General features: G+C 34.4%; 1 non-coding gene across 1 annotated transcript; it reads left to right on the top strand.

The window, feature by feature from the left end:
• The first annotated feature begins 17149 nt into the window (after positions 1–17149).
• On the top strand, positions 17150–17256 carry LOC139865322 (small nucleolar RNA R71). Its single transcript, XR_011764850.1, has one exon. It is a non-coding gene; the product is annotated as a small nucleolar RNA R71 (small nucleolar RNA).
• The last annotated feature ends 2943 nt before the right edge of the window (positions 17257–20199 follow it).

Below are 20199 nucleotides of genomic sequence, written 5' to 3'. Positions count from 1 at the left end.
TTTATATACAAAATAAATATATGAAACATATATATATTTTTGATCTAAAAATGATATAACTAATAAATTTATATATATATATATATATATATATATATATATATATATATATATATATATATATATATATATATATATATATATATATATATATATATATATATATATATATTGTTCGATTACAATTATGTGTATTAATAAATAAATAAATGATATAGGTTCGTGAATCCGAGGCCAACCCTGCATTGTTCAGTTGTGCAATATTGTCATATGTATTTTTTCTACAAAATACAGTATAGTGAGTTTCATTTGCTCCCTTTTTAAATGCTTTTGAAATATATATTTTTGGGACTGAGAATACATGCGCTGCTTTTATAAATGCTTTACGAAATAGACACAATCGAAACTACATTCTATGGTTGAATTATCAAACCGAATATGTCCCTTTTTAGCTTGGTAGCCTAAGAATTGGTGTTTATGATAATTTCCACCAATTGACGCGAATCCTAAAGATAGATCTATCGGGCCCAACAAGCCCCATCCCGGTTACAGATGCTTTAGTACTTCGATTTATCATGTCCGATGTGAGTCCCGGAATGATGGGGATATTCTATATGCATCTTGTTAAGGTCGGTTACCAGGTGTTCACCATATGAATGAATTTTAATTCGCGAGTTACGTGTGTCAATATATGAAATCTTGTGGTCTATCTAAATGATGGAAATGAATGTTTATGATAAACTAATGAACTCACCAACCTTTTGGTTGACACTTGAAAGCATGTTTATTCTCAGGTTTGAAAGAAATCTTCCACTATGCATTTGCTCATTTTAGAGATATTACTTGAAGTCATTCATGGCATATATCAAAAGACGTTGCATTCGAGTCGTTGAGTTCAACAAGATTATTATTAAGTCATTGATAGTTTGATATATTATGAAATGGTATGCATGCCTGTCAACTTTCGATGAAATGAAAGTTTGTCTTTTAAAAACGAATGTAATGTTTGTAAAATGTATCATTTAGAGGTCAAATACCTCGCGATGTAATCATATGTTATTGTATTCGTCCTTATGAATTAGGACAGGTCACTTTAGAACTGATGCCCATCACATTAAAAAAGTGATGCTACAACTTCTGAGCTAAGCTGACATAATATTGCATTTTAGTTTGTCTCAACTTAATTGACATCTTCTATCTTGAATTAATTGTCCGTTTGTATTAAACTTAGGAAAAAGTATATGAAAATGTATTGAACTTTCACTAAATTTCTATTATAAGCATTGAACTTTCAGATCTTTTATTGTATGCATTCAACTTTTAAATATGTACTATTGTATGCACCTTATGACTTATACAACAGGTATCAAGTTACTAACATTAACTTTTTGACGCAGTTGGACCCTCCACATAACGACTGTTAGTTATCTCCGTTACAAATCTCTAAAACAATTTTCCCATCTTTTTAATATAACAATCTAAAATTAAATTCAATGTGCGGATGAAAAACTCTATTAAAATCATCTACTGAAATTATCAAGTCATACACCGCATTAATACCTCAATATTCAGGCCAGACTCCGTAAACACACACAATATCCATCACAGAAGGAGAACCCAACGATCCACGATTTGGGTTGGAATTAGGGTTCGTAAAAGGAGAAACAACCACCATTAGTTTCGAAGAGTTCAGTCTATTTTGAATGTAAAATTAGTTTCGAATTAGGGTTCGCAAGAGGAGCAACTACCAGTATCAGTTTCGAATTAGGGTTCAATTAGTTTTAAATTAGGGAACCATTTTTGAATTAGGGTTTGCAAAAGAAAAACCCATATGTTAAAATTGGTGATGTATCACACCATAACGGAACAACAACCACCATCAGTTTCAAATTAAGGTTCAATCATGTGTGCTTGACCTTATTATTTTGCTTCCTGACCATGTGTTGTCATCCGTATTTGTGAATACATTTATGAAATGAGCTCTAAAATTGAACAATAATTGTTGCTCTACTTGGGAGCCGTTTGGTTAACAAGGAGGGTATTATCATAATTGTAAATAATGTTTCTTTCCATTTTGGTAATCGAGAACATACATTTGACTCCTCTGCTACAAATTTATGTTTGTTAAGTTCTATGTGATTGGTTATAAGAGTGAAAATGATAATATGTTTATATGTCTTCAGATCCAGTTATATTTATGTGTTTATGTTTATGTTTATATTTATATGTTTAGAAATGATGAGTTTGATGAATTGGTGATGAACTGAGTTATCGAGTGTTATGGTAAAAAAGAAATTGATTTAATGATGAAGATGATGAATGGACTAATGAAATTAGGATTTACAAACATGAGGGACTAATAATGTAAATGCCTAATAGAAGGTTACCTATTATAACATGTTAAATACACACAATAAAACAATTTAGAAAGTTAAATGCATACAATAGGAGATTTTAAAGTTGGATGCATACAATAGGAATTTTGTGAAAGTTTAATGTATTTTCATATTTATACATGTAAAATAAAAATGTAAGTAATTAGTTGATTAAAATAAAAAATTTAAAAGATAGTCATATTATTAAAACTTGAACTTTTCTAATGACAACCCTAAGGGTTGTCATTAAGAAATAATTATATGCATAAATAAGTAGTACATGGAGGTAGTTTTCTGCAGGAAGTGGGTAGTTATATTGAGTGTACAATTGTTTAATGCATGTATGTCATTAGAAATTTTCTTAAAACTTTCAAGAGTTTGAACCGTCTACAACAACGCGATAATTTTCTCGCCGCAACGTGTCGGACACCAATCACTCGTTATCATTGTTTGACAACAGAAAATAGTAGGCTTTGTTGAAAAATAAGTCTCTAGCATCCATTTTCAAAGAAACTAGTTTTAAATAGCTTTGATCGAACGGGATCAAGGTAACTCATCTACTTTGACTTTGTGAGTTCAAGCCCCTTTTGAAATGATTTAACGGGTTTGTGATTGCTGTTAAAAAAAGAAACTAGTTTAACAAAAATGACTTTTAAAAAAGTAGAGTGATATTTCCACTCATATATTTGATTAATCCACTTATATTATAGATTGATAAACGAAATTATACAAACAAGTAATGTACAATACAAGCAAGAGTGGATCTTAGGAAGGGTATGGAGGGGTGTTGGCTTTCCCAAGATCTTGAAGAAGTAGTATGTACTTTTCATTTATTTTAGAAAAAATGGAAAACGGTTTAATTTAAGAATAACTGAAAATGGTAATGGAGGTGAGTGAGAGTTTTGTTTTGGAGAGCAATGAAGAGAAGCAGAAAGAAAATAAAAAATTTGTGTGTTTCTGAGTTTTAATTGGAATGAAGGGAAAGGAAGGGATGAATGATTTTAGTCTAATTTTCCTCTCAATCATTCCTTCCAAATTGGAAGGATCCCAAATCATCCTTTTTCATTTCACTTAATTTCATTTCTTTCAAATAAAAACTCTGAAACAGAACCTTACGGGAAAAAGATACGACAGAAAGAGATTCGTATGTGCCTTTTAATATATTTCAGCACAAACCCTTTAAATTTTTGGAAAAATACATTTTTAACCTCTAATTTAAAACTATGTTATTATTTTGATATCAATTCTAAAAAAATGTAAAATTCAAAACATGAATCATAAATCAACATTAAAATCTTTAATAAGAACGTTTCAATTTTGTAAACTACTTATAGTGACGACTTAATAACTAAACCAAATTTTGAAATGTATTTAATCATATTTGTTGTGTTTAAATAAATATAAATATTTTGAGCACAAAATCGTTTGAAATATATTGGACAACTCTTATGAAACAAATTTTACTTTTTAATATTCTTTGGCCCTTCCATAAAATTTGTTCAAGATGCGCTACTGAATAAAAGTAGATTTTTTTTTGAACGTCGATATCAACATCGAATGCTCCCATTTGTCACCCACACACACGTTCAGGAGGAAACCCAATTCTTGACGATATTGGCAGTACAATCCAAGGTTGGGAAAACCCCCCAGAGATCTTCCCAAATCGCATTGATGTTGGCAGTACCATTAAAGGTTGAAAACTCCCCGCTTAGAGTGAGAATTGTGTGACACCCCGTACAAAACCATCATGTACGAATCGTCAACAACATGTCCATTACACGGTATAATACTACATACTGTTTTAAAACAAGTTTTGCATTCATGAAAAGATAACGTTTTACAAAAGATAACGTGACACAAAGGTCGTTACAAAGCCATTATTCAAAATAACATAAGTTGCGAATGCAAAATAAAAGTTCCATGATTGAGACATCTCTAAGTAATGCTGCGGAAGTCTAACACAGCAAGTCTGTAACAGCAAGTCTCTAACACCAAGACAGCGAGTCTAACAGCGGAAGCAACAACGTCTAAGCACCTGAGAAATACACGCTTAAAAGGTCAACACGAATGTTGGTGAGCTATAGTTTGTATTTAGTAATTTAATGTAGACCACGAGATTTCGTATCCAAAATAGTATGAAAAGTATATGCTTATCCGTGGGCACCCGGTAACTAACTTAACGTAATAATAATACCCCCTAAAAGTACACATGGCGAGTGCGTATGTCCTCGAAGTATCAAACACCCGTTAAATGCTAGCGCAACTAGCCCGAGTGGGGATGTCAAATCCTATGGATCCATATCTAATATTCGCTTTCACCGGTTCAAAAACCAATGATTAAACGTTACCGTGCTAAGGGGAATCTTTATGCCGTTATATCAACCATACATATATAAAGTTTGAGTACTCGTGTCTAATATGTAAAACATAAAAAGCGTATGTATTCTCAGTCCCAAAATAGTAAAGTAAAAAGGGAAGCTATAACTCACAGTGAATGTGCGGTAAAGTAGATATGAAAAGTATGCAAGTAGTAAGTCTGTCCGAAAGGTCATCAACCTTAGTCAAAGGTTACTAAGTCAGTATATTGTCTCCAAAAGTTTAAAAGTGAATAAATTAAGTCTTAAGTATCATCATCATCGTTATCATCATACGTAAAAGATAAAATAAGGTTTTCAACAAGAATAGAGATCGAAACAAAAGGCTGACTTCGGACAGCTTCTACGACCGCTATACAAAACGAAAAGACATGTGGTCAGTGGCCAAGGCTCCGTATGTGAGTCCTCTAACCGCTATCCAATTTTTAGATCCTAACTCGATGTCGTTTGACCGTGGCGATGGTTCAAGCGCGAGTAGGTCAGAATTTTTAGCACGTCATTATAACGGCGTAGTGACTTTCAGAAGGCTATAAATCCTAAACCTGAAACAACCCAACCCGTATTCAACTGGATAATTTTTTTTTTAAAGTAACGATCATTAACATGCTATTGGAATGATATAAACCATTCCATTCAACCCATCAAAACGTACAACGAGTTTAATGTTTAAAAAAAGGCACTAAGGCCATTAATCAAATGTAATACAAGTTCGACCCATTTGAAATGATAGTTTTAATCCAAACTACACCCGAGCATGGTTTGGGGCTAAACTAACCAAATGCATTAGGACATCTTCCAAAAGATTTAACTAGCACGCATCATGAGAATCTAATGCCCAATAACCCCTTTTCCTTTCTCCGTGTTCGCACCTAAAAATGTAAACAACGAGAGGGTAAGCTAAAGCTTAGTGAGTGCAATAGTTATACATATACATATGTAACCTACTTACTTACAACCACTTACATAATATCGTATACAAGCTTGTAACTCAAATAGCATGTCATCATACTCGTAATGCTAACAAGTCGTACAATATCACAAAATCGCATTAGCATATACTCAACACAATCTATATATAATATGCTAACAATCAATAAACCCCCATATGGTTAACCATAAATGCTATGGTGCTACCGGCTCGATGGTTCACACCATACACATTTGAGTCATACTCTTTTATAGTGCTACCGGCTCGTGGTTCACACTTTGTTTTATAGTGCTACCGGCTCGATGGTTCACATCATGATTTTATAGTGCTACCGGCTCTTTGGTTCACACTTCGACGCTACCGGCTCGATGGTTCACGCCTCATTTTATAGTGTTACCGGCTCGATGGTTCACACTTGACACTTGTCACATATATGTTATGGCACTACCGGCTCGATGGTTTATACCATAACATTCACAAATAAATACGTCATATACACATACGTATAATTACTCCACTCACCTTATAGACTAGGTGATGAATTAACAACTCCGCAAGCTTCAAAGTGAAGTACCTAATACAATAAGTACAATTTCAATACACCAAACTAGTTGGACTTGACACCAACATTTATCACTTAAGCATTTAATGACCCATTTGCATTAAATGACCCATTTACACCATAACCGCCCATTAATGGCCAAGACCCATTATAAATCACTAAAAGCTAGTGATTATAGTCCAATATCAACAACTAACACCATCTAGGGTATTTTCATACCCATCTTGCCCAAACTAGGTCAACGTTACCCATTTGACTCATTTTAACACTTAAACTTACAAATTTGGTCAAACTTAACCCATTTACAAAACTTTCAACAATTAGCAAGTGTATTAGTGCCTAACAACACAATTAACACTTAAAAATCTCAAACTATAAGACCAAACCCTAGGTTATAGCTTTTAGGATTTTCCTTTCATCCATATAACCTAAATTCGCCCATTTATCCCCCAAATGGGTCATACAAGTCTCAAGTAACCAAAACCCTAGCCCTAAACCAATTAAAACTCAAAACATAGAGTTAAGACTTACCAACACTATCAAATCGTAGCTAGAGACGTAGGGAACAACTTTAAAACTTGGACTTGGGTGAGATTTGGTCTCCTTCTTCTCCAAGTGAGCTCTCTCTCACTAGAAACTCAACTCTCTCTCTAAAATTGAATTTAGGTAGATGAAGATGTGATAAATGAGTTTAGGATAAGCTTGAACCAGTTTTAGACTCCCCAAAACCGTCCATAAGTGAAAAGACCAATACACCCTCAAAGATGCGATTTAATTTGGGTCAAAAATGTCAAACAGCGACATCTGTCACGTTTCGCGACAATCTGTCGTGTTACGCGACACCCAAACGCGACACACACTAACCAAATACGATAAAGTGGACAGGTCGGGGTCCTGAAGCTGTCGCGTTCCAGCCAGCTCTGTCGCGTATCGCGACAGACCAAAACGCGATGGAACCACCCAAAACGCGACATAAGGCCTGATCGAATCATTTTCTACATTTTCAAACATTTAAACTATAAATAAACGGCCATAGATACTATATTAAATGTACACGAAGTTAAACATGCACTTTAAGTCATATATATAGAAAACGGGATGTTACAACTCTCCCCCACTTGAATCGGAGCGCATCCTCGCTATCCAAGCCGCATGACAAGCCGGAAGATACACCAATACAAATTCTTCGGGTTCCCATGTAAACTCGGAACCTTTACTACGACTCCATTGAACTTTAAAAGTTCTCACCTCTTTATTTCTCAACCTCTTTACCTTTTCATCGAGTATAGCAATCGACTTCTCAACATACTCTAACTTGTTGTTTAATTCAATCTCGTCTAACGGCACCCATGAAGAATCATCCGCAAGACACTTACGGAGATGGGAAACATGAAATGTATTATGGATCCCCGCAATCTCTTCGGGTAATTCCAAACGATATGCAACTTCACCAACACGAGCTAAAATTTTAAAAGGACCGATAAACCAAGGAGCTAACTTTCCTCGTTTTCGAAACCGAATAACACCCTTCCATGGCGAAACTTTAAGCATCACCATGTCACCTTCTAGAAACTCAATCGGTCGCCTTCGTTTGTCGGCATACGAGTTTTGTCTATCTTGAGCCTTTTTCAAATGAGCCCGAATCATAGCGATCTTGCTATTCGTCTCTAAAACCAAATCGGTACTCCCGATTTCTCTTTGACCCACTTCACCCCAACAAATCGGGGTTCGACAACTATGCCCATAAAGCATCTCGTATGGTGGCATTCCAATACTAGCATGATAGCTATTATTGTACGAGAATTCCACCAACGGTAAGTGCTCATCCCAACTACCACCGAAATCGAGAATACATGCCCGTAACATATCCTCCAATGTTTTATTCGTACATTTGGTTTGGCCGTCCATTTGAGGATGGTATGCCGTGCTCAATTTCAATTGTATACCCATATCTTCATGAAACTTTTCCCAAAACCGAGATGTGAAACGAGTATCTCGATCTGAAATAATAGATATAGGAACCCCATGCCGTGATATCACTTCCTTGATGAACAACTTAGCCAAAGTCTCCGATGATATCGCTTCTCAAATGGGAAAAAACAAGGCACTCTTCGTCAACCGATCAACTATCACCCAAATCGAATCAAATTGGGTTCTCGCCATCTTTGGTAACTTTGTAATGAAATCCATGGTAATGTGCTCCCATTTCCATTTCGGGATTTCTAACGGTTGTAACATACCATACGGCTTTTGGTGTTCGACCTTAACTTGCAAACACGTGATGCATTGTTCAACATACTTAACAACATCACGTTTCATGCCCGGCCACCAATACTCCTTTCTCAAATCAAGATACATTTTCGTTGCGCTCGGGTGAATGGAATACTTTGACTTATGCGCTTCATCAAGTAGCACTCGTCGATTATCATCCATTTTAGGCACCCACACCCGTCCTTAAAAGGATAACAAACCATGCTGGCCTAAGGTAATAGACTCCGTTTGCCCCACGATTCGTTCTTCATGCTTATTATTAACATAAGCTTCAATTTGAATCTCACCGAGCTTTACAAGGAAATCGTTCGTAATAATCATACGTAACGATCCTACTCGTATCGCCGAATGTTGACTTTTTCGACTTAACGCATCCGCGACCACATTCACCTTGCCCGGATGATAAAGTATTTCACAACCGTAATCTTTTACCACATCCATCCATCCATCCATCTACGTTGACGATAATTCAAATCTCGTTGATCAAAAAGATGTTTCAAACTCTTATGATCCGAATAAATCGTACAATTGACACCAGACAAGTAATGGCGCCAAATTTTCAACGCATGAACAACCGCCGCCAACTCAAGATCATGAGTCGGATATCTCGTTTCGTGTTCCTTTAATTGTCGAGAGGCGTAAGCGATGACTTTACCTCTTTGTATTAGAACACAATCAAGCCCATTTAATGAAGCATCACAATAGACCGTCATATCTTCCAGACCTTCCAGCAACACTGACACCGGAGTTTGACACAACTTCTCTTTTAACAATTGGAAAGCGATCTCTTGCTCATTTTCCCAATTAAATATAGCATTCTTCCTCGTCAATGGAGAAGCAATCTTAGAAAAGTCTTGGATAAACCGACGATAATAACCAGCCAATTTGAGAAAACTTTGGATTTCTGTAGGCGTAGTCGGTCGTCCCCAACTCTTTACCGTCTCAATCTTCCCCAGATCTACTTAAATACCATCTTGGTTCACAATATGGCCAAGGAATTGAACTTCCCCTAGCCAAAATTCACATTTGGAGAATTTTGCATACAACTTCTCCTTCCGCAACATCTTCAACACACCACGCAAATGATGTTCATGTTCCTTCATACTTTTCGAATAGACAAGTATGTCGTAAATGAACACAATTACCGACTTGTCCAACATAGGTTGGCACACTCGGTTCATAAGATCCATGAATGCCTCCGGTGCATTCGTAAGACCAAAAGGCATAACTACAAACTCAAAATGCCCGTAACGCGTTCGAAAGTCCTTTTTCTCAATATCTTCCTCACGGACCCGCATTTGGTGATAGCCGGACCGTAGGTCGATCTTAGAGAAATAAGTTGCACCTTGGAGTTGATCAAACAAATCGTCAATCCGAGGCAATGGATAACGATTCTTTATCGTCACTTTATTCAACTCCCGATAATCGATGCACATTCGCATACTACCGTCCTTCTTTTTCACGAATAGAACCGGAGAGCCCCATGGTGAAGCACTCGGTCGAATAAAACCCTTCTCAAGTAACTCTTCGGTTTGATTTAACAATTCTTGCATTTCGGTCGGCGCTAAACGATAAGGAGTTTTAGCAATAGGAGTAGCACCCGGAACCAACTCAATGCGAAATTCAACTTGTCTTTCCGCCGGAACACCCGGTAATTCATCCGAAAAAACGTCTTCGAATTTACTAACCACCAGAATTTCATGAATGGATGGTGGCTCTTCACGAGTATCAACTACATGGGCAAGAAAAGCCATACCACCACTATTAAGAAAACGATGTGCCCGTGCAAGAGTGCATATCGGCACAAGTCTTCTCCGTCTCTCGCCATGAATAATTAGTTCTCCCCCACTTGGGGTCTTTACCCTAATAGACTTTTCATGGCATGCAATATAGGCTCTATAACGATCGACCCAATCCATACGAACGACAACATCAAACTCACCCAAAGTCATCGGAATGAGATCGATTTTAAACGCTTCGGAACCGAACACAATATCACAATCATTACAAACATCAACCCCTAGCACCGTCTTACCATCCAATATTTCAACTTCTACCGAATGACTTAACTTAGGTAGCGGTTTATTAAGTTTAGGCACAAATTTTGGAGAAACAAATGATAAATTAGCGCCGCTATCAAATCGGATCCTTGCCGGATTAGAGATAACCATGAAAGTACCTGAGACAACTTCGTTTGATTGCTTGGCCTCATCATGGGTCATCAAATAATTACGTCCTTGAGCCGTACCCGCCGCCTTCTCCAACTTCTTAACATGATCGGTGTTCAAATCGGGACACTCCGGCCTTCGGTGCATTTCTTTACCACAATTATAACAAGTGAGTTTGCTCGGCGCCTTGGTGAAATCACGGGCCAAGTGCCCCCTTTGATTACAATTAAAACACGTGGGCCCATAACTCAAAGAACCACCTTTCTTCATGCTATTAACACTTTCGGACCCTTTCTTAAACTTTTTGTTTGAAAAGTTCGAATGACTCGAACCTTCAAATTTTCTCTTAGAGAAAGAGAAATCGCTTTGCTTTGGGACTTCCGTTTTGAAGCCCCAGGCTAACTCAAACAATTCCTCAAAAGACTTAGCCATTCCCCGACTAATCTTATGCTTTAACTCATCGCTTAGTGTACGATAAAAATTGATGTGTTCTCTAAGGTGTGTATGAAACGGCTATCAGTTTTATATTTATTTACTACAGGAAATCACCTAAATTAAACTAAAACACAAAAGGCAAGTATACCTATCGTGTAATAATATAGCTAAGGTAAAGTCCGGGAGGTCGATCCGTGGACACTATTATTGGGTGTCTTACTAGGTCAAATTAGTTAATTAAGTAGTTAAACTAGATATAGTAATTATAGGTAACTTTGGGGGGATTTACCGTTTAATGACTGGTTTGTCGATTTTATATTTTAAGCGTACAGATAAATGACGATAATTTAAGTGCGTAAAATGAATAACAATATTAAAATGACAATAAATAAAATTGCGAGTAAATGAAAGTACGATGAGAAATACAATAAAAGAATTATGCTTATTTAAACTTCCGTAATCATGATGTTTGACGTTTCGATTTTAATTTATTATGCTGGGTTAATTGTCATTTGTCCAGGATTTATTTGATACCTATCTGGTTTTTGCCCATAATAGTTCATAGGTTATAATTATAAAATGATCGTCAAATTAACCTTATACCCGAAGTCAAATATTCTAACTAATTGGGGATTCAAACTGTAACAAGATCTTAATACTTTGTTAATAATTACACCAGGTTATCGACTGTGTGTAATCCAAGGTCTTAATACTTTGTTAACAATTACACCAATTACCCTTGTATATAATCCACCCCTGTTTTAATTAGTCCATGATTATTAATTTACCCACTTGGCCAGAATGAATAATAAATTACCCAACCTAATTGATTAATTAAATGATTGTAAAAGATGTCGTATAAACGTCACTAAATAGGACATGCATAATCATTTAATAATTATTAGATTAACTAATTTGAAGATAGTTTCGACAGACTCCAAAGAGTTGTCATTCGATTAGACAATACCCCCATCTATTAATGGTCCATGGTCCAATGTCCACAAGTGTTGGTCTTTTGTCCATACCCTAATTATGGTACAAAATCCAATAACCCAATCTTTAATATTTAGTCCAACATCATGATTACTTCGGCTCAAATAAGCATAATAATAACTTAGTTACGAGACATTAATTTAAAAAGGAAGAACATAGCTTACAGTAGTGAATAATCGCGTAGCATTACACGGACAGAGTTTCGACTTTAAAACCCGTAAAACATTTCTTACAATAACCCAATTATTATAAAACTTAAATTAAACTTAATATTATAGATATAAATATAAATTACATAAGAAAGAAAGAAAGAGTATGAAGATGTGAAGGTGTATCTATTGGTGCCTCTGTGAATTCCATTTTATAGGCAAAATGAATTACTGTAGTAAGGTGGAAAGTTAGCTGGAAAGGTAGCTAACAATAATTCAATTCACTGAATTGAATTATTGATTGAAATATTTTCACTTACGATCCTTTAACTATGCTCAATTAACAACTTTCTATTATTTATTATTATTCTTATTATGAATTATTTAAATTTAAATATTATATTATATTCTTGAGCATAGTTAACTTGTAATTTTAGCTCCATTGCATCGAGCGTTGAAAGTTTGTTCATGTCTCGGTTCCGGATTTTCGAACGCCTTTTCGTATAATTTAATATCTTGTACTTTGCGTTTTGCGGCTTGTACTTTTATAATTTTGAGACGTTTCTCATCAATAAATTGAACCACTTGAATTGTACTTTGTAATTTTTAGCTTTTTGGTCATTTGCATCTTCAAATCGTCGTTTTCTTCTTTTGTCTTCGCACTTATTTATTTAAACGAATATTACATAAAAATAGAACAATTGCAACTAAAAGCTTTACATATTGGAAGGATATTGTGCCTAAATACATGTTCATTTGGAGCACTATCAAATATCCCCACACTTGAGCGTTGCTTGTCCTCAAGCAATACAGAACTTAAAATAAAATCACACTTCACTTGAATCATTTTTTTATTCTCACACTTTATACATCAGTGATTTTAATACGGCGGTATAAACAATGATAGTAACGATGTGGTTTACAGTCCCACATGACTATGAAAATTTAGATCCTTTAAGGAAATCGGATCTTTATGAAAATATTTGATCTTTTGAAAATTCAATATAGCTTTTACCCTAGATAAGTTTTTTGAAATAACCCTTCACCGGTGTTTGCAAATTATTTTTTGTGGGTTTTGTGGGTTTCAGATTTGAAAATTTTAGCTCAAAACTTATGGTTTTGTGTCACCCACTTGCTAACCTTGTATTGGGAAAGCAACACGTCCAGTATACTTGCTCCGTATATTACCTTTCGGTAAACTACCATCCGGTTGTAAAGGAAAGCGTTGAACAAGCAACTGTTAAGGCAATGTCCCGTGACATGCTTTTGATTATGGTCTATATCGTGTCGGATGCAATTACTATCCTTTGTAGAAGCAATAGTAAAGATCACCCTATAGTTTTTTGGTCTGGCACAAGGTCCTGTCTTCGACCATGCTATGCAACCACCGTTCTTATAGTTGACTCCCGATTTGGTTCAGGTGACCTAATGAATTCTAATGAATTCTCAGGATTTTACGTTCAATGGTAATGAACGCATTGAAAATAGGTTTTCAGAAAACAAATCGGTTTGTAATTTGATCAAAATATTTTCTCGTTCAAGTTCGAGTTTAGATATCATCGAATTCCATGAGTTTGTAATTCTCAATCTTTAAAGTCAATCTCAAGGATTGAGTAATATCAGGCTTAAAAGCTGATTTTTAATCTTTAAGGAGATTATCCTTACTGGGGGTCTAATTCATTAGTCTTATCAAGCTAATTTGCACGGCGCTCTCCCCATTTTACGAGTAAGATCCTCTCATGGTTAGGATAAGTCTGACCACATGGCGACCCTGTTTGATGCTGAGGTCCGTGGATTTCCTGCTGATTTTAGAGATGACTTTCCTAGATTTTTCGTCAACCTACAGCTGGTCTGGACGACAACTTCTTGACCTAAATCAAGAAGCGCGTGTCTTTTTCGGAAGACTTTACTTCCTTTTAATGATGGAATTGATTCATCGTGTAGATCCATCTTTCTTTCGAATATATTATAGTAAATCGGGTAAAACTGATTAGTTTAGTCCAAAACAAAAGTACCTGCAATAAGCTTGTACAGATATGTGATATATGTTTTAAAGAACTTGGTGAATTCTTCCCACACTCAGCTTTTATTTATTTCTTTATTTGCCTTTTTATTCCCCTCTATTCCATTTTAAATGAATTCAAGCGTTTTGGGTTGTTTCTCAATTTATGTCCTTTCCAAAGTAACAATAATTTCGGTAGTATCACCTAGTTTTATCGTTCATAAATATGTATAAACATGATTTTGAATTCATTTAGTTGAAATTTTTTCAAATTTTCACAAAATTTGGCAATTAAACCAAGTGTAAACCCGAGAGAATTTATAACCCTTCCCCACACTTGAGGGTGATTAGTGTAGAAAAATGATTAAAATTACCGAGTTTGCAAACATATTGTTGTTATTTCACATTTGATATTTTGCGTCTTGTCGTCAAAATTAGTAACTTTTGCTGAACTTAATGACAGTCTTTGAAAGTGCGTTGTTTTACCCTGTTTTGTACATAAGATAAACTATAAACATATATACATATTTTTGAAGTTTGGTATATTACCCCACTTTCAAAAATTTATAAAATCTAATATTTTTTTTTGGCATACTTTAAATCAATAAAATTAAAAATAATGATAACAAAATTTGTCGTCCCGCCCTCGGGTAAAGCAATTTCGGTTCAATGACCTAGTGCTTAACTCACGACGAATTTTAGAAATCATTTTTTTAAACTTAATTAAATAAAGTAAATTTTTGTTTTTAAAATCACACAAAACTTAAATTTAAAAAGCATACTAATTTCATATAAAACCTACAAAACAAAAAAAAAAAATTCAGAATGGGGGGAGAAAACTAGTTCTTTAGTGTCTGCTAGTGGAAAAGACCAATCGGATTCCATTCTCGGAACTACACGAGAACAGAACAACTAACTCTAGACAACATTTTCTTTTTAGAACATTTGGATCTCCCCACACTTAGGTAGCTGTGGTGTCAAAATTGTGATTAACTTCATCGTCAATTTTTCTTGGACCATAATCAACTTGCATATCTGTGACTTTTGCTTTAAGCCATTGGTCGGATTCTTGTGTAATATCCACAAATTCAACTAATTTCGCCTTTTCTTTAGGCGACAGATTGGATACTAACCGGTTACATAACTTAAAGTTTCCCTTGGTTCTAGCATCGCGAATTCATTTAATAAGTTTCTTCATTGAACTATTAATAACGGGATCATTTAATTTCGTATCAACAACGGGGTTCTTTGTTATCAGGTCATCATTAGGTGTTATTTCATTTTCCCCACACTTAGGCGTTTTATTATTGTTGAGCACTAGCATTGGAGTTGGTAAAACAACATGGTTCTTACCAATCGTTTTTGCTGGTTCAACTATTTTGGTTGGTGGAGATTTAGACTTTCGAATCATAAAGGTGATCGATTTCTCATCATTACTAAATGTCATTCTACCCTTTCTTACATCAAATAATGCCCCGGTGGACGCTAAGAATGGTCGACCTAAAATTAGAGGAATGTTTGGGTCCTCTTCTATGTCAATGACAATGAATTCGACCAGAAAGGTTAAATTACCTACTTGAACGGGTAGGTTGTCAGCAATTCCAACTGGGTGCTTAATGGTTTGATCAAGGAGTCGAACACTCATATCCGTTGGACTTAACTCACCTACTCCTAATCTCTTATATAATGAAAGAGACATAACACTCACACTTGCACCTAAATCTGCTAGTGCATCATACATGACACAGTCACTTAGTAGACAAGGAACAATAAATTCACCCGGATCACCTACCCTAGGTGGAGGTTTTGGTGGAACTGTCTTCACCGGGTTTACTTCTACGGTTTTTGTTTCTTGCACTTTCTTATTCTTCTTCTTCTTCTTCTTTTTTCCAAAGGTATCACAAACTTTATTACCTATCACTTGCTCGTACTCAACTCCTTTTCTTGGAAACGGGATGGGTGTTTTGTATGGTGCCTCTACTGGCTTTACATACTCGGGTGGTGGTGGTATTGTAACTTCTTCATTGTTACTCACATCTAAAACTTTCCCATCTTCTGGTGTTGGTTTTTCAGAATTTGTTGATACCATGTTAACATTTACTTCATTATTACTCGGTAGCTTTCCTTGTTCTCTTTCACTCATCAATCTAACAAGAGTACCTACTTGTTTTTCTAGATTCAAAATGGAAGCTTGTTGAGTTCTAAATGACTGATCAAACCTCTCATTCGTTTGGGTTTGAGTTTCAATAAATTGTGTTTAAGATTCAACTAGCTTAAATACGACTTCTTCCAGATTTGACTTTTTCTCTTCGGTTTGTTGTGGTGGTTTATACAAGCCAGGTCTTTGTTGATTGAAAGTGTTGTTTTGAGTTGGTTGGTTATTTAGACATTGTTGGTTGTATGAGTTATTATTGGGTCCATTTGGATTGTAAAGAATGTTTTGATTTCGATTAAAGTTTGGCCTTGGCGGTTGATAATTATTTTGATAATTATTTCCCGGCCTTTGGTTTATGTAGGAAACATTCTCTCGTTGTTCCATCATTTGCTCAACATTACAATCTTTCGTTAAGTGTGGTCCACTACATTGCTCACAACTGATTCGTATTGCGTGAATATCTTTAGTCATCTTTTCCATTCGTCTCTCGAAAGCATCTATTTTTGCGGAAACAGAATCAAAGTTATGGCTAGAATCGGCTCTAGCCGCTTTAGATGAATGAAAAATATCTTTTTCCTGATGCCACTCATGAGAGTGGGATGCTGTGTTATTAATGATCTTGTGAGCTTCGGTTGCGGTTTTCTTCATAATGGAACCACCAGCTACTGTGTCGATGTCTTTTCGTGTGGCGATGTCGACGCCTTTATAGTAAATTTGCACTATTTGAAAAGTATCTAAACCGTGTTGAGGACATCCTCTCAACATCCTTCCGAATCTTGTCCATGCCTCATATAACGTTTCATTTGGCTTTTGCACGAACGTGCCAATTTCTCCTCGGAGTCTCACGGCTTTAGATGCCGAAAAGAATCTTTGAAGAAATTTCTCAACTAAAATATCCCATGAGTCAATCGTTCCTTCAGGTAACGATTCTAACCAATCTTTGGCTTCTCCTTTGAAAGTCCATGGGAACAACATAAGATAAATAGTTTCATCCTCAACTTCTCGGATTTTAAATAGATTACAAATCCTATTAAAAGTTCAAAGATTTTCGTTTAGATCTTCTTTTGTTGTACCACCAAATTGGCACTGATTGGTGATCATGTGCAGGATTTGTCCTTTGATTTCAAAATCTGATGCTTTAACATCTGGCTGATTAATGGCGTGACCTTGGCCCGTGCGTGTGGCTCTCATTAGGTCTTCCATACTTTGAGGTTCCGTTACTTCCATAATTGAATTTATTGAATCCGAATCACTAGAAGATTCTGATTTAACTATTTGTGGTTCAGGAGGAATGATTAGTGGTTCAGGATCTTGGAATTGTCCTTGAATATCCTCCGGATTCTCAGTTGTGAAGTCGGGTTAAAAAAAATGGATTATCAGAAATTTGAATTGGAGAACTTGTTCGACTAGATGATGATTCTAAAGAAAAATCAACGGCAACAATATTGGCTAGATGCCTTAATCAAGTTATAGGTGGTGAACGTATGAAAGGTGGTGAACGTTTTGCTCGGTGCATTCACTGAATATCCTATTAGTTATAAAAATAAAAATTATATAAGTTATCAAATTAATAGACTTTTATGATTTTGCCCACGTTTCGAATAGCCAATAGATGCAGCAGGTAGCCAGGACCCTTTAAATCGGAAGCCCACAACTCGCCACTAATAAATCTAACTATTACTACGAACCAGAAAATTTGGATGTCTATCAATTTAATCGTTTAAAATAATTTTTCGTTTGAAAATTTAGAGAAGAAATAGAAAATTCTATGTCCTAAAAACTAGAGCGTCGAGAAATAAGAAAGAAAAAGATTGCGTCGAAAAACGTCGAAAAAATAAAAGGTCGAAAAATAAAATTAAGAAAGTAGCGCGTCGAAACTTAAAAGGGATTCTAAACGAAAAACGGCAATTACTTAAAATGATACTAAAATTTTAACACGGCGTCGCAAACTTTTAAGCCACCTAAATCTTAGTCTAAAGAAAAAGCACTTAAGGGATTTTACGGCAAAGCCTAAAAATCTAAAAGTATAAAAATAACTATGGCAAAACTAAACTTAATACTAAAAGTTGTAACTAGAGTCTAAAAATCTAAAGGTAATAAAACTTAAAATAAATATATATATTTTTTAATTTTATAGACAAAATCTTAAAAATACATACATATATATATATATATATATATATATATATATATATATATATATATATATATATATATATATATATATATATATATATATATATATATATATATATATATATATATATATATATATATATATATATTTTTTTTTTTAATTTTTTTTTAAAAAAAATTTATTTTTATATTTTTTTAACGATTTTAATATTTCTTTTTTAAGGATTTTTAATTTTTTTTTCCACGAAATTAATAAATTTTTTTTATTTTTTTTAAAAAACTTTTTTTTAACTCATTTACTATTCATGAATAGTAAATGACACGAAATTAATTAATTTACTATTCACATGAAAGCGACATGATAGAAATTATTAATTATAAGTTACATAATATACCCCTGAAGTATTTAATAAATACAATTTTTTAAAACTTTACGATTCAAATTTGATTCAAAATTATTATTATATTATTATATTTTATTTCAATATTATTATATTATTATATTTATTTCAATATTATTATATTATTATATTTATTAAATTATTATATTTAAATTAATATATCTTTAATCAATCAAAAACTAAAAAAAAACTTAAATACCCCGTGAAGACACAAAAAGTGTCCCCGGCAGCGGCGCCAAAAACTTGATGTGTTCTCTAAGGTGTGTATGAAACGGTTATCAGTTTTATATTTATTTACTACAGGAAATCACCTAAATTAAACTAAAACACAAAAGGCAAGTATACCTATCGTGTAATAATATAGCTAAGGTAAAGTCCGGGAGGTCGACCCGTGGACACTATTATTGGGTGTCTTACTAGGTCAAATTAGTTAATTAAGTAGTTAAACTAGATATAGTAATTATAGGTAACTTTGGGGGGATTTACCGTTTAATGACCGGTTTGTCGATTTTATATTTTAAGCGTACAGATAAATGACGATAATTAAAATGCGTAAAATAAATAACAATATTAAAATGACAATAAATAAAATTGCGAGTAAATGAAAGTACGATGAGAAATACAATAAAAGAATTATGCTTATTTAAACTTCCGTAATCATGATGTTTGACGTTTTGATTTTAATTTATTATGCTGGGTTAATTGTCCTTTGTCCTGGATTTATTTGATACCTATCTGGTTTTTGCCCATAATAGTTCATCGGTCATAATTATAAAATGATCGTCAAATTAACCTTATATTCGAAGTCAAATATTCCAACTAATTGGGGATTCGAACTGTAACAAGGTCTTAATACTTTGTTAATAATTACACTAGGTTATCGAATGTGTGTAATCCTAGGTCTTAATACTTTGTTAACAATTACACCAATTACCCTTGTATGTAATCCACCCCTGTTTTAATTAGTCCATGATTATTAATTTACCCACTTGGCCAGAATGAATAATAAATTACCCAACCCAATTGATTAATTAAATGATTGTAAAAGATGTCGTATAAACGTCACTAAATAGGACATACATAATCATTTAATAATTATTAGATTAACTAATTTGAAGATAGGTTCGACAGACTCCAAAGAGTTGTCATTCGATTAGACAATACCCCCCATCTATTAATGGTCCATGGTCCAATGTCCACAAGTGTCGGTCTTTTGTCCATACCCTAATTATGGTACAAAATCCAATAA

The sequence above is a fragment of the Rutidosis leptorrhynchoides genome, chromosome 8 (assembly GCF_046630445.1).
Source record: "Rutidosis leptorrhynchoides isolate AG116_Rl617_1_P2 chromosome 8, CSIRO_AGI_Rlap_v1, whole genome shotgun sequence".
NCBI classification, from domain to species: domain Eukaryota; kingdom Viridiplantae; phylum Streptophyta; class Magnoliopsida; order Asterales; family Asteraceae; genus Rutidosis; species Rutidosis leptorrhynchoides.
Note: the sequence above shows the minus strand (reverse complement) of the source record. Positions and strands in the feature narration are given on the sequence as shown.